This window comes from Nanorana parkeri, unplaced genomic scaffold (genome assembly GCF_000935625.1).
Source record: "Nanorana parkeri isolate BGI_ZX_2015 unplaced genomic scaffold, ASM93562v1 scaffold297, whole genome shotgun sequence".
In the NCBI taxonomy this organism is placed as follows: Eukaryota; Metazoa; Chordata; class Amphibia; order Anura; family Dicroglossidae; genus Nanorana; species Nanorana parkeri.
The window spans coordinates 763752-773684 of NW_017306565.1; the positions used below are offsets into that span (position 1 = coordinate 763752).

Here is a 9933-nt window from a genome sequence, read left to right on the forward strand (position 1 = left end):
CCCCACTACTCTAAATCTGTGTGCTAATGCTCATCTGCAGTGTTTGTGCCACACATGTACTTCCAATGCAGTGCTGCCTACAGGTGTATGAAAGGCAGCAAGGGTTAAAATCCACAAATAAAATAGAAGCATGCTTATGGGAACATAAAGGCTGCAATAAATGAAGCACCCCCAGTCGCAATTTTCGCACCCCCATCCCCAGTTTTCATACCCCCTATTAAATAGAAATGAAAAGCACTCACTGTGTCAGAAATAGGAGAATCTCCAAGCAGGCACCATTAGAGCTGAGAAGCTGCAGATTGCACCCAGGAAGCAATGCCACCATCCATGCCTTGCCCCACTAAACTCAGTATTATCCCAGACCGGAGTGTTCATACAAACTATGCCTGCAAAGTCAGGCTCATTTCACACTGAATTTGCACAGTGAAAGGAGAAAGGAGGGGAGGGAGAGAGAGAGGGAGCTGGGACAAAACAGCAGCTCTGTTCCACCAAAGCAGCTCTTCAAAACTTTCGCTGGCCAAGGTGCTGAACGGCTAGCTCCCCACCTCCGCCCGTGCGCCCCTTGCAGCTGCCGAGGGATGCTGCCGACAGTGAAATCCACCCTGGCTCCACAGAATGCCACCAGTCTTCATGGTCATCCTACAGCTTCCTTGTAAAGCATCACTGTGTCCAACCCAAGAAGAGAAACTTTCTCCCAAAAAAAAAACTGATTAAATTTCCAATCACAGCCCAGTGCAGCTTGGCATTTGAGCTCACCCCCTCTTTCATTTGTCGGCTCCAGCAATCCCGGTGCCCAAACTCCAGGCACATCTCACCAGCCTCCCCCAGCTCCACAGCCTCCTCTGCAATTTCATGATATCACATTCAGCCAGAGATGCTTGCAATAAATCCATCAAGCTCCGTATGGAATCACCTGGTGAATTGCTGCTTCTCTTATCATCCCTTTTGATGAGTTTTACACATAAAAAAAGAAAAAATCCTCAGTGGCTATTTCCATTCAGGGAGCCTGATGAAGAGTGAGATGGTCACAGAGCCTCCGATCTTTGCAACAGCCTTCCATGGAGATGAGAACACGTTTTGTGTATGAGATGCATTGGGTTGCCCATCACCTGGGTACCACGATCCTGGAGGGATGCTGCACCGGTGGATGATGCTCATTCCTCTGATGCTTCTCCTCCTTGCAGTGCTCCTTGTGTTTCTGCTAACCCCATCATCATGAGATAGACATACAAAATCATATAGATTTAATTTGCTGCAGCACAAGCTCACATAGACTGCTTGTAGATCCAAATGAAAAGCACACAAATGCACATTGCTTGCAGTAGTGCCTCCTCTGTACGAACAGGGGTTGAGCTATGTGTAGGTCCAGCAATAACTCTTTAATGCAATTTCCCATCCAAGGAGGGTTACCTCCTTACCCTCCCTCCCTCCTTCCCAATGGACCTTTTTTTCTCCCTTGCTTTTTCCCTTCTTTTTTTCCCTCTCTCTCTCTCTTCACCTCCCTCTGCCACTTTTTTTTTCTTCTTTTTTTTCCCCTCTGCTTGTGATGAATAAAATACAATTACCCAATTACCTCCCATCATCTTAGCACTGATTGGTCAATTGCATTAACACTTGATGTCTTTGAATAAAGGGAAGGCAGCCAACTGGTGTGCTATTGCTGCCACCTACCTGTCACTACAAGACAGTGAAAGTCTGCAACATTAAAGTAGATGGAAACCCAATCAGGAAAAATCTCCTCTGAGCTGTTAGCATGCTAATGGAATTTTATAAGTCATTGTAATGTAAAAAAAAATAAAAAATGCAGCTTTTATTAAAAGACTAATAAATGGTCATTCAGCCATAAAAGTCATTGTTCAGGTACTTCCTGTCAAGCTGGATTTGATGGAGACTACAAGTGGCTTTTTCAACACACGTTAAGTAGGCATGATTGTCTGTTGTCACCATCAGGAAACCAACCCACCCTGAGAAATGCCATGCAGCCATCAATATAATATAAGGAAGACATTACAGTCACAATACAATTTAAGACAAGACGGTAAGGAGGGCCCTGCCCGTGAGGGCTTACAATCTAAAAGGAATGAGCTGCAAAGAGGCTGCAATGGATCAGCAGCACTGAGATGCAACACAGAGTGAAAAAAAGAAGGGAGAAGCAATGGCAGTTGTTTATGATACACAACGCTTAACCCATTTGTGACCAAAATGTGCCTTTAGAATATCAAATGTAAAATTCCTCTTGCCCTGAGAACTTAAATTACCTTGCACCAGAAAGCTAGAGACGTGGAACTGTGTGTGTCCCTGGTTCTCAGAGCCGCTGTTAATCAGAAAAACTAGAGGAGAGTTATTGTCAAATGTATTGACCAATATTGCTAAACTTGGTCAGGACATTAAAGCGTTAAAAACTCTGGTGATGAAAGGGTTAAAGCTTATCCCTTAAAAAGACTACCCTTGAAGTGGGCTACTCCCCCCGAATCTATGAATATTGTGAAGAGGACTTTTGTTTACCTGATCCCCCCCTCTCCTGCCATTCAGCACTCAAGTCTGTCCCCTCTGCTTGTGGACTATCCCTGGGCATCCTCACGTATAATGCAAGGCTATGGGCCCTATATTAGACGTGATGGTCAGAAGGCCTCCAACTGCCAGAGCGGAGGGGGGGGGGGAAAGACTGTAGGCATCAGTCTTCTGGTCTGCAGGAGCAGGATGAGATAAGTAAACGTCCTTTACGCAGGTCGTCTAGACCCTTGGTTCTCAACTGGTGTGTCGTGACCCATGTTTAGTGGGTCGCTACATGACTTCCACTTTTCTAGGCGAGAGACTCCTCAGACTCCCCCTAGTGCAGCACCGTCAGTTTTCGCGCCAAGCAGCCATTAAAAATGTGTTGCCTGGCCTTGCGTGCCAGCTTGAGGTGGGGTGCATTGCTCACAGCTCCCACATGTGCCCTGTAGAGATGCCTGGACTGAACTGACGTCACATTTTGGTTCCTGTCACCTCTACAGGGAGCGCAATGGAGCTGTACAAGCAATGCACATATGGATGGCGCTCCTTCACAGCACAGCAGCCCACACTGGACCCCAAGCTGAGGGTCCACTCCAGTTCTCATAAGGTTGGGAGACTGGGTGGATCTTAAAAAACAGTCCCATGCAATGAATGCACTGTACCACACAATTGCACCTATTGTGTGTTCGGATGTGGAAGGTGTGTTGTGTTGCCATTCATTTGAATGACACCCCAAACGCACCTCCCACCCACACTCCGATCGCCTGCACCCAAACTCCCCGTACTGCAGTTCTGTGCATTCCATTGCAGTATGACTTGGGTCGTGACTTAATGACCAAGGACAAATGTGGGTACTGAGGTTACACAGGTAGAGAACCTATGTTCTAGACAAAGATTGGCAGTTAACGATTACATTGTAGGGGCAGCAAGAGTATTTTTTTTCTGGTGCCCCGAGTTGGGTTTTAAACAACCTAAATGTCATTGAGTTTGAGTTTACATCCACTATAAGCAGTATGCTCAAGTTGTAAGCTTACTGGTTCAGTTTAATATGTATTTTTGGCAGAGGTGGCATTCTACAGAATTAAAGCTGAACTCCGGGATTTAGAAAAAAGAAAAAAAAAACTTACAGTGGGGCCTTCCTGCTCTGCAAGAGTTAAACGCATTTTAAGTCTTGGGGTACAGGAGTAAGCCGTAATACAGTATTCCTAACTCTAGGCAACCTCGGCACTCCAGCTGTGGTAAAACTAAAAATCCCAGCATGCTTTTGCCTCTTGCAGTCATGCCTGTGGCTGTCAGAGTCTTGCAATGCCTCATGGGATTTGTAGTCCCCCCACAGCTGAAATGCCAAGGTTGCCTTCCCCTGCTTTAGAAGACCTTGTCGCTCCCCTATTTGTTTTAATGCTTCAAATTGTAAGCGGACCCTCACCACCCTAATGTACAGAGCAGGACTGTATAAGGACACTGTATAAGTGAGTTTTTAAAAAAGCTTACCTATCACAGTCATGTGACTGGCTTCTCTTCCAATCTTAATATTGTCTCTTTGCACTGCACAGTGGATATATACCTATTTACCAATATGAGCATGCAACACCAGCTTGACACAAAAATAAGTCCATCAACACAGGCCCTTTGTATTATAAACCATTGCAATGTTTTCAAATTCAATTCTTGTTTTTACCTGAGCCTAGCGGACTGATTTATTAATGCTTAGGCAGGCTATATGGTATATGTTCACATTGCATTATTGCCACTAGATGGAGCCAAGAAGCACAGGAAATTACTACGCTGCTTGGCTCCATCTCATGGTACTAATGTGCTGCAAAGGTCATTCACCCCCAGCTATACACTAAGAAAACTTGCAAACACTTCATAAATTAACCCCCTAATGTTTTGCAACAAGTTAAAGCAACCCTGTTGCTAACTTATAATGAGTCCATGCCACTTGTGTGTAGGACAGCATACTGTGCCACCGGGCACTGTGATCCCCACTGCAAACCAAATGTCACTACTGCACCCAACCTTTTGTTCTGCGTTGCCCTCCAGAATATTTAGTAAACTCTGACATTCCCATTTCTTAAAGACTCCTTTATTTAGTGATTCTCAACTATATCACCAAAGACGTGTCAAATATCTACAAGAATCAGTGCATGTAACATGACACTGTCTGAGCTGCAGAAGGCAACTCTTCAGGTGTCACTTAAATCCTGCCTAACCCCTTTGTCCATTTTGGCATCGGCAGCAAGTAGACCCACTGTTAGCAGGAATGCATTCAACACAATTGTCTGTGAAAGACAGCTGCAGGAGTAAAATAGAGAAGCCCATGTCTGTGAAGGTTGTCCTTTATTCAGGTCATGGTATAGCTAGAAGTGGTTGGTCACATTCAAGTGGCCTTTTTTGAAGATGCTTTGTAGCTTCTCCAATCCACTTCTTCAGTTTTAATGAGCGTTCAGAACATACCCTAGAATGCATATCCAAACAGGAAGCACTGACACCTTTATCCAATCACCAAGGAATGTATACATGTTAACTGTCTAAAAACAAGATGGGAGTAGGAACGTTGTGGAATTCCCTGTTCTAGTTACATAATCCCTAACAGGGATCCTTTCAAGAGACATTCTTTCATCTTAAGGAAAAGGAGAATTCCCTGAAGTCACTGAGATGCATCTTTTGGACAGAGAGGACCACTGGTTTGCAAGAGGAGTAAAAAAGGCCATCTACACCAAACTGGAACAACTATCCATGAACAGGGATGGGGGTCCTTAACATCATCTATCTTTCACATATAATGCCATTTTAACATCCCTAACCTGGTGATTTGACAACAATTCACACCTTCAGCCATGTAAATTAAGGAATTAACATCTATGCAGACTTCCTGACACCAAGGATAGGATTATGAACTTAGAACAGGGGGTTTCACAACTTTTGCACCTCCAATTCGGTTCTTGGACAATTAACATCTAAGCATTCCATGGTGATTGGATGGTGACTGTGCTACCTGTGTGGATATAAAATGTTGTGTGTGTTTCTGACACTCATTAGAACTGAGGAAGTGGCTCAGAGACGCTAAGGAACATCTTCAATGTTACATAACAAGTCCCACTGAAAGTGATTAACTACTACCAGCTAGACAAGGTTTTTTTTTTAGAGACACGTGCCCATTGTAATGTTTCAATGCCAGCAGTGATTATATTATCACAATTACAACACATGATTTTATTAGTAAAATGTTATTACTGATATTTGGTGTGACCACAAGACCATCATGTGTGAAGGGAGTAATATTCAGAAAGGTTGGCACCTCGCTGTGTAGTGTTGGGTGATAAAGACATGACTCTCCACTAATTGGGAGGAAACCACCAAACGAACATTGAAGATCAATTCAGATTAACCTTTATAACAAAGCAACTTTTAATGCTAATCCTTTACAGAGAAGCAGAACGAGCAATTCCAGGCAACCAATCAGCAAACTGCTAATGCAAAACTCCAAGGAAAGGACTAAACATACAGTTGAAATACATTGGTATCTCCTGTTTAACCTGCCAGAAGATGTGTCATTCTGTACAGCATGTGCTATGATTTACACACCCTAGCACTCCACCCTGCTCTTGGCAACTAGTGATGCAACTGGTTGCAATGCGTTAGGAGGGATGCCTGCCAGAGCATCCCTGGTTTCTAAGAGCTGGGCAAGTAAATGGGTATTGGAGAGGGGTGGGTAGAGAAAAAAAGTCAGCTGTCCACATGGGTTGGTCAACTTTTGCTGAACCATGGAGCGGTGCCCACCCTTCAAGTGGCACTCGGAGCAGGTGCCATATATGCCATACTCTGGATATGCCACTGGTGGTCGGTGTTGTTGATGGGCACGGGCTTGGTGCAATCCGAGTTCGCCCAAGCCTGCACAAAACTGTCAGAGACACATCCCCTCCTAGCCCAATCAGTTACAGCTACATGTCACAAAGCAGCTGGGATGGAGGTGTGCTACTGACGGTTTTGAGATAACTTGGCCGAACTCTGTTCTCACCAAGCCCACGCTCAGCCCTAGTCGGTATATTTGCTTCCTGAAGCTTGTACAAAATAATTTCTCTCTCTCTTCCCAAACCAGCAAATTTCCTAAAATAAAGGAATTGGGGTGGACTGGTGCGTTGAAGGAATGTCTAGATGGAAAACCACAGTCCTAATTTCAAGGCTTCAAGTACCTTTAATTAGCCTTCATCTTACAAACTGTCCATTAATTTATCAGTTTTCAACAGAGCAATGGGACTGATACAACACAAACAACAGACTCTGATTGACTTAGCCAAAATGGAAGTAGATGTAAACACAAACTGAATGACATTTTGTTTGCCAAAGTACTGTGTATCACAAACAATCGCCTTTTAACAAGCTTCGCCATTTAAACAAGATTCTTGTTTTTGCTTGTTTTTCATCCTTTTGCTTCTCAGCAATACAGACCTCATGCAACCTCTTTGCATCAACTTCATTTTCACATGCACTGCTGCATGGCATTTCTCACAGCAATTTTCTTGATGGTGACAACAGTGGACCATGACTTTGTTACGTGTGTTGAAACAGACCATCAGTAGCACACGTGACATGGTGACACAAGGGAACAACTCACAGAGACAGACCATTGCAACAGAACGTGACCATAGGCAGCAGTGGTCTATAGTCTCAACCTGCTACTTTAGCCCAAATGGCCAAAGTGCAGAGCTATCTTAAGTACTGGGGTGTCCTTGTGCTATATCAGTAGCTTGGGTTGGGAACTATAGGTCCTTTCTATGCATTTCAAGGCTTCAACTTCAAAATGTGGAGTGTACCTTTCACTACTTTCCATAAGTGTGAAGTCTGTACTCGTTTTCAAAAGTTAACTTTTTAAAATTGTCTTATCTGGCAATATATCAGCATCTGGTGCATCCAATCTGTTCCGCCTGATATGCTGGTTACAAAAATACATTTTTGGATGATTTTGCATGATAAATGTGCATTTTATGGAGCTCACATAATATGTCCTTTCTTAACAAGCTATTCATTAAATTACATTGATGCTGAAATAACACGTTTGTGCTCCCCCCGACGGGCCATATGAAAGTCAGGTCTTTACAATTTCATTTTTGCCACAGGTGGCTAAGAATTACTGAGATGAATTTGGGTATAAATGTATCCATTATTTCACAAAACTGGTAATTGGTCCAGTTTCAAGCAGCCATCAATACTGCTACTACTGAAAACAGCAATCCATTTTATGGGGCAAGTTCACATTGTCCATGCTGGGCAAAGTGACAATGTCTCTGAAATGGCTTCCAAAGCCTTGACCCCTTCTACCCACTTAAATGCACTCACTTACAGCTCTTCTGCAGTTGGCTAGCTAATCTGCTGTGTTGGCAACCCAAGGGATCAGTGACGTAACTCCAATGGTCATGTGACTGAGCTTGACCCAGCGACTGGCTGATAGGTCCAAGCACCATCACAGAGGAAGAGGTCACATGATCCCTTATACCCAGAAGTCCTGGATATGCTTGCCAGCTCTGGAGGAGGAAGAGCAGCAGGAAAGCCCAAATAAGGTAAATATGTGAATTCAATGGAATTGTGTCTTTTTTCAACCTGGCTAACTAATATGGGGATTAAAAGATGTCCTTTGATTTGAAGAAACCGTTGCTTTTCCCTGCATGAGCAAGGTGACAGTGTCTCTTTAAAGTGAGTCGGACAGAAAAAAAAAAATACAGCAATTACAACGGTTGATTTGGCTTTTAAAGGTACAAAAAGTAGAAAAATATTTGCTATGCAGCTTCTACCTTTAAAAACAAATACAACATGGCAACTCCCTTGTTTCTACCCTAACAGATGCTTCAAAGAATGAGTTCACCTTTAAAAGGCAAAGGCTCCTTTGATGGGAAATTGATGTGACTATTTATATTAATTATCAGCAGTTACTGACTTCCTCTGAGGTTTCAGATAGAAAAAGGCCGACCAAAGCAGCAGGTACTGCTGTGCTGACTCTAGCTAGCCCACAGCACTCTGGGAATCATTTGTCATGTGTTAAATGTTTGCTTGTAAACAAAGATTGCAGATAGATAGTAAAAAAATAACAAGTCTAAAGAAACATTTTCTAAAGGTCAAATTTAAGCACAATAATAAAGATAAAATTAAAACTAAAAATGGCCCTGATAACATGATAGTTTTTTTTTTTACCCAGACAGATTAAAGTAGCTCTAAACCTAGTCACTAAAATCTCACATAAGCTTTAACATGTCAAAGTAATGTCACACTTTATATCTAATAATGTATCCCAGGAAGGACCTTGTGCATGCACTTCCTGTTATGGAGTAACAACAGTCTTCCAGTTGTTTTCCAGACATGTAACCCCGCAACAATCATGCTTTGTTTTGGATCAATTCTGATTTTTATTTCTTTAGTTTTTCAGATATCGGATCTGAACTTCAATGTGGTTCCTTATTTGGATTTTGTATCGTCCAAATTTTCATTTTGGAAAGATCCACAAGAAGTCACATGACTGTGCCTTCTTGTGGATGATTGCCCAGAGAACAGTCACACATAGGATTTAGTTTTGGTTTGAACAAAATTTGGATGGATCTGAATTTTCGTTAAAGGAACATTCGGTTAATCTCCATTCGGACTCGTTCAAATTTGAAAATTCAGATGCATTCAAATTTTATGAATTCTGTAGGAATATATCCATTCAGAACTAAACAAAATGTACATGCCTATGGTTTTCCTATACTGTCACCTGCCATACTGCTCTCCCTGTGACTACAAGTGATTATGCTGATTTGCTATCCAAACCTCCCCTCTTGCCAAGGTCCTAGGTGTCATCCTTGACTCGGACCTCACATTTCTTCCCCACATCCAATCGAGACCTAACAACTGAAGCTTCACATTCTCAAATAGTTCATCCCCACACAGCTCCCTCCTTATGTATCATTTCTCCCTCCTCTTTCAGATTGTAAGCCCTCAGGGGCAGGGCCCTCCTTACCATCTTGTATTGTATTGTAACTGTAATGTCTTCCTTATATTGTAAAGCGCTGCACAAACTGTTAGCGCTATATAAATCCTGTATAATAATAATAATAATAATGCTGATACACATTGTGCTGGTATGGTGCACTACTGTCACCATCAGGAAGCCAGTCCAAAGCAATGATGTTTAGCTGACATTGGAGTGAGTTTACATAGACAGGAAGAGGCTGAAAGAATCTGCAGGAGATCACCAGCACTGAGATTAGGGATGTTCCGATACCAGTTCAGATACCAGTGCTAATACTTGGCATTTTCATGAGAACTACCAGGGTCGCAACGGTTGGAGCTGTGACTGGGCCCTGGCGCTCCACCACTGTCCTGAAATCATTATTCTGTATTGTTTTAGAAAAACTGTCACATGACAATAAACAACATGTATCTGTAATTGTATTTTTTAATACT

General features: G+C 42.8%; 1 protein-coding gene across 2 annotated transcripts in view; it reads right to left on the reverse strand.

Moving 5' to 3' along the window:
• Positions 1-9933, reverse strand: part of LOC108788004 (leucine-rich repeat-containing protein 4C) — a 246154-nt gene that overhangs the window by 109929 nt on the left and 126292 nt on the right. The window contains exon 1 of one of the 2 annotated variants that reach the window (XM_018557715.1): positions 243-1007. The exons of the other annotated variant lie outside the window; for it this stretch is intronic. The gene's annotated coding sequence lies outside the window, so the exon portion shown is untranslated. Of the gene's footprint in view, positions 1-242; positions 1008-9933 lie in introns of those variants that run through there. 2 annotated transcript variants of the gene reach the window in all.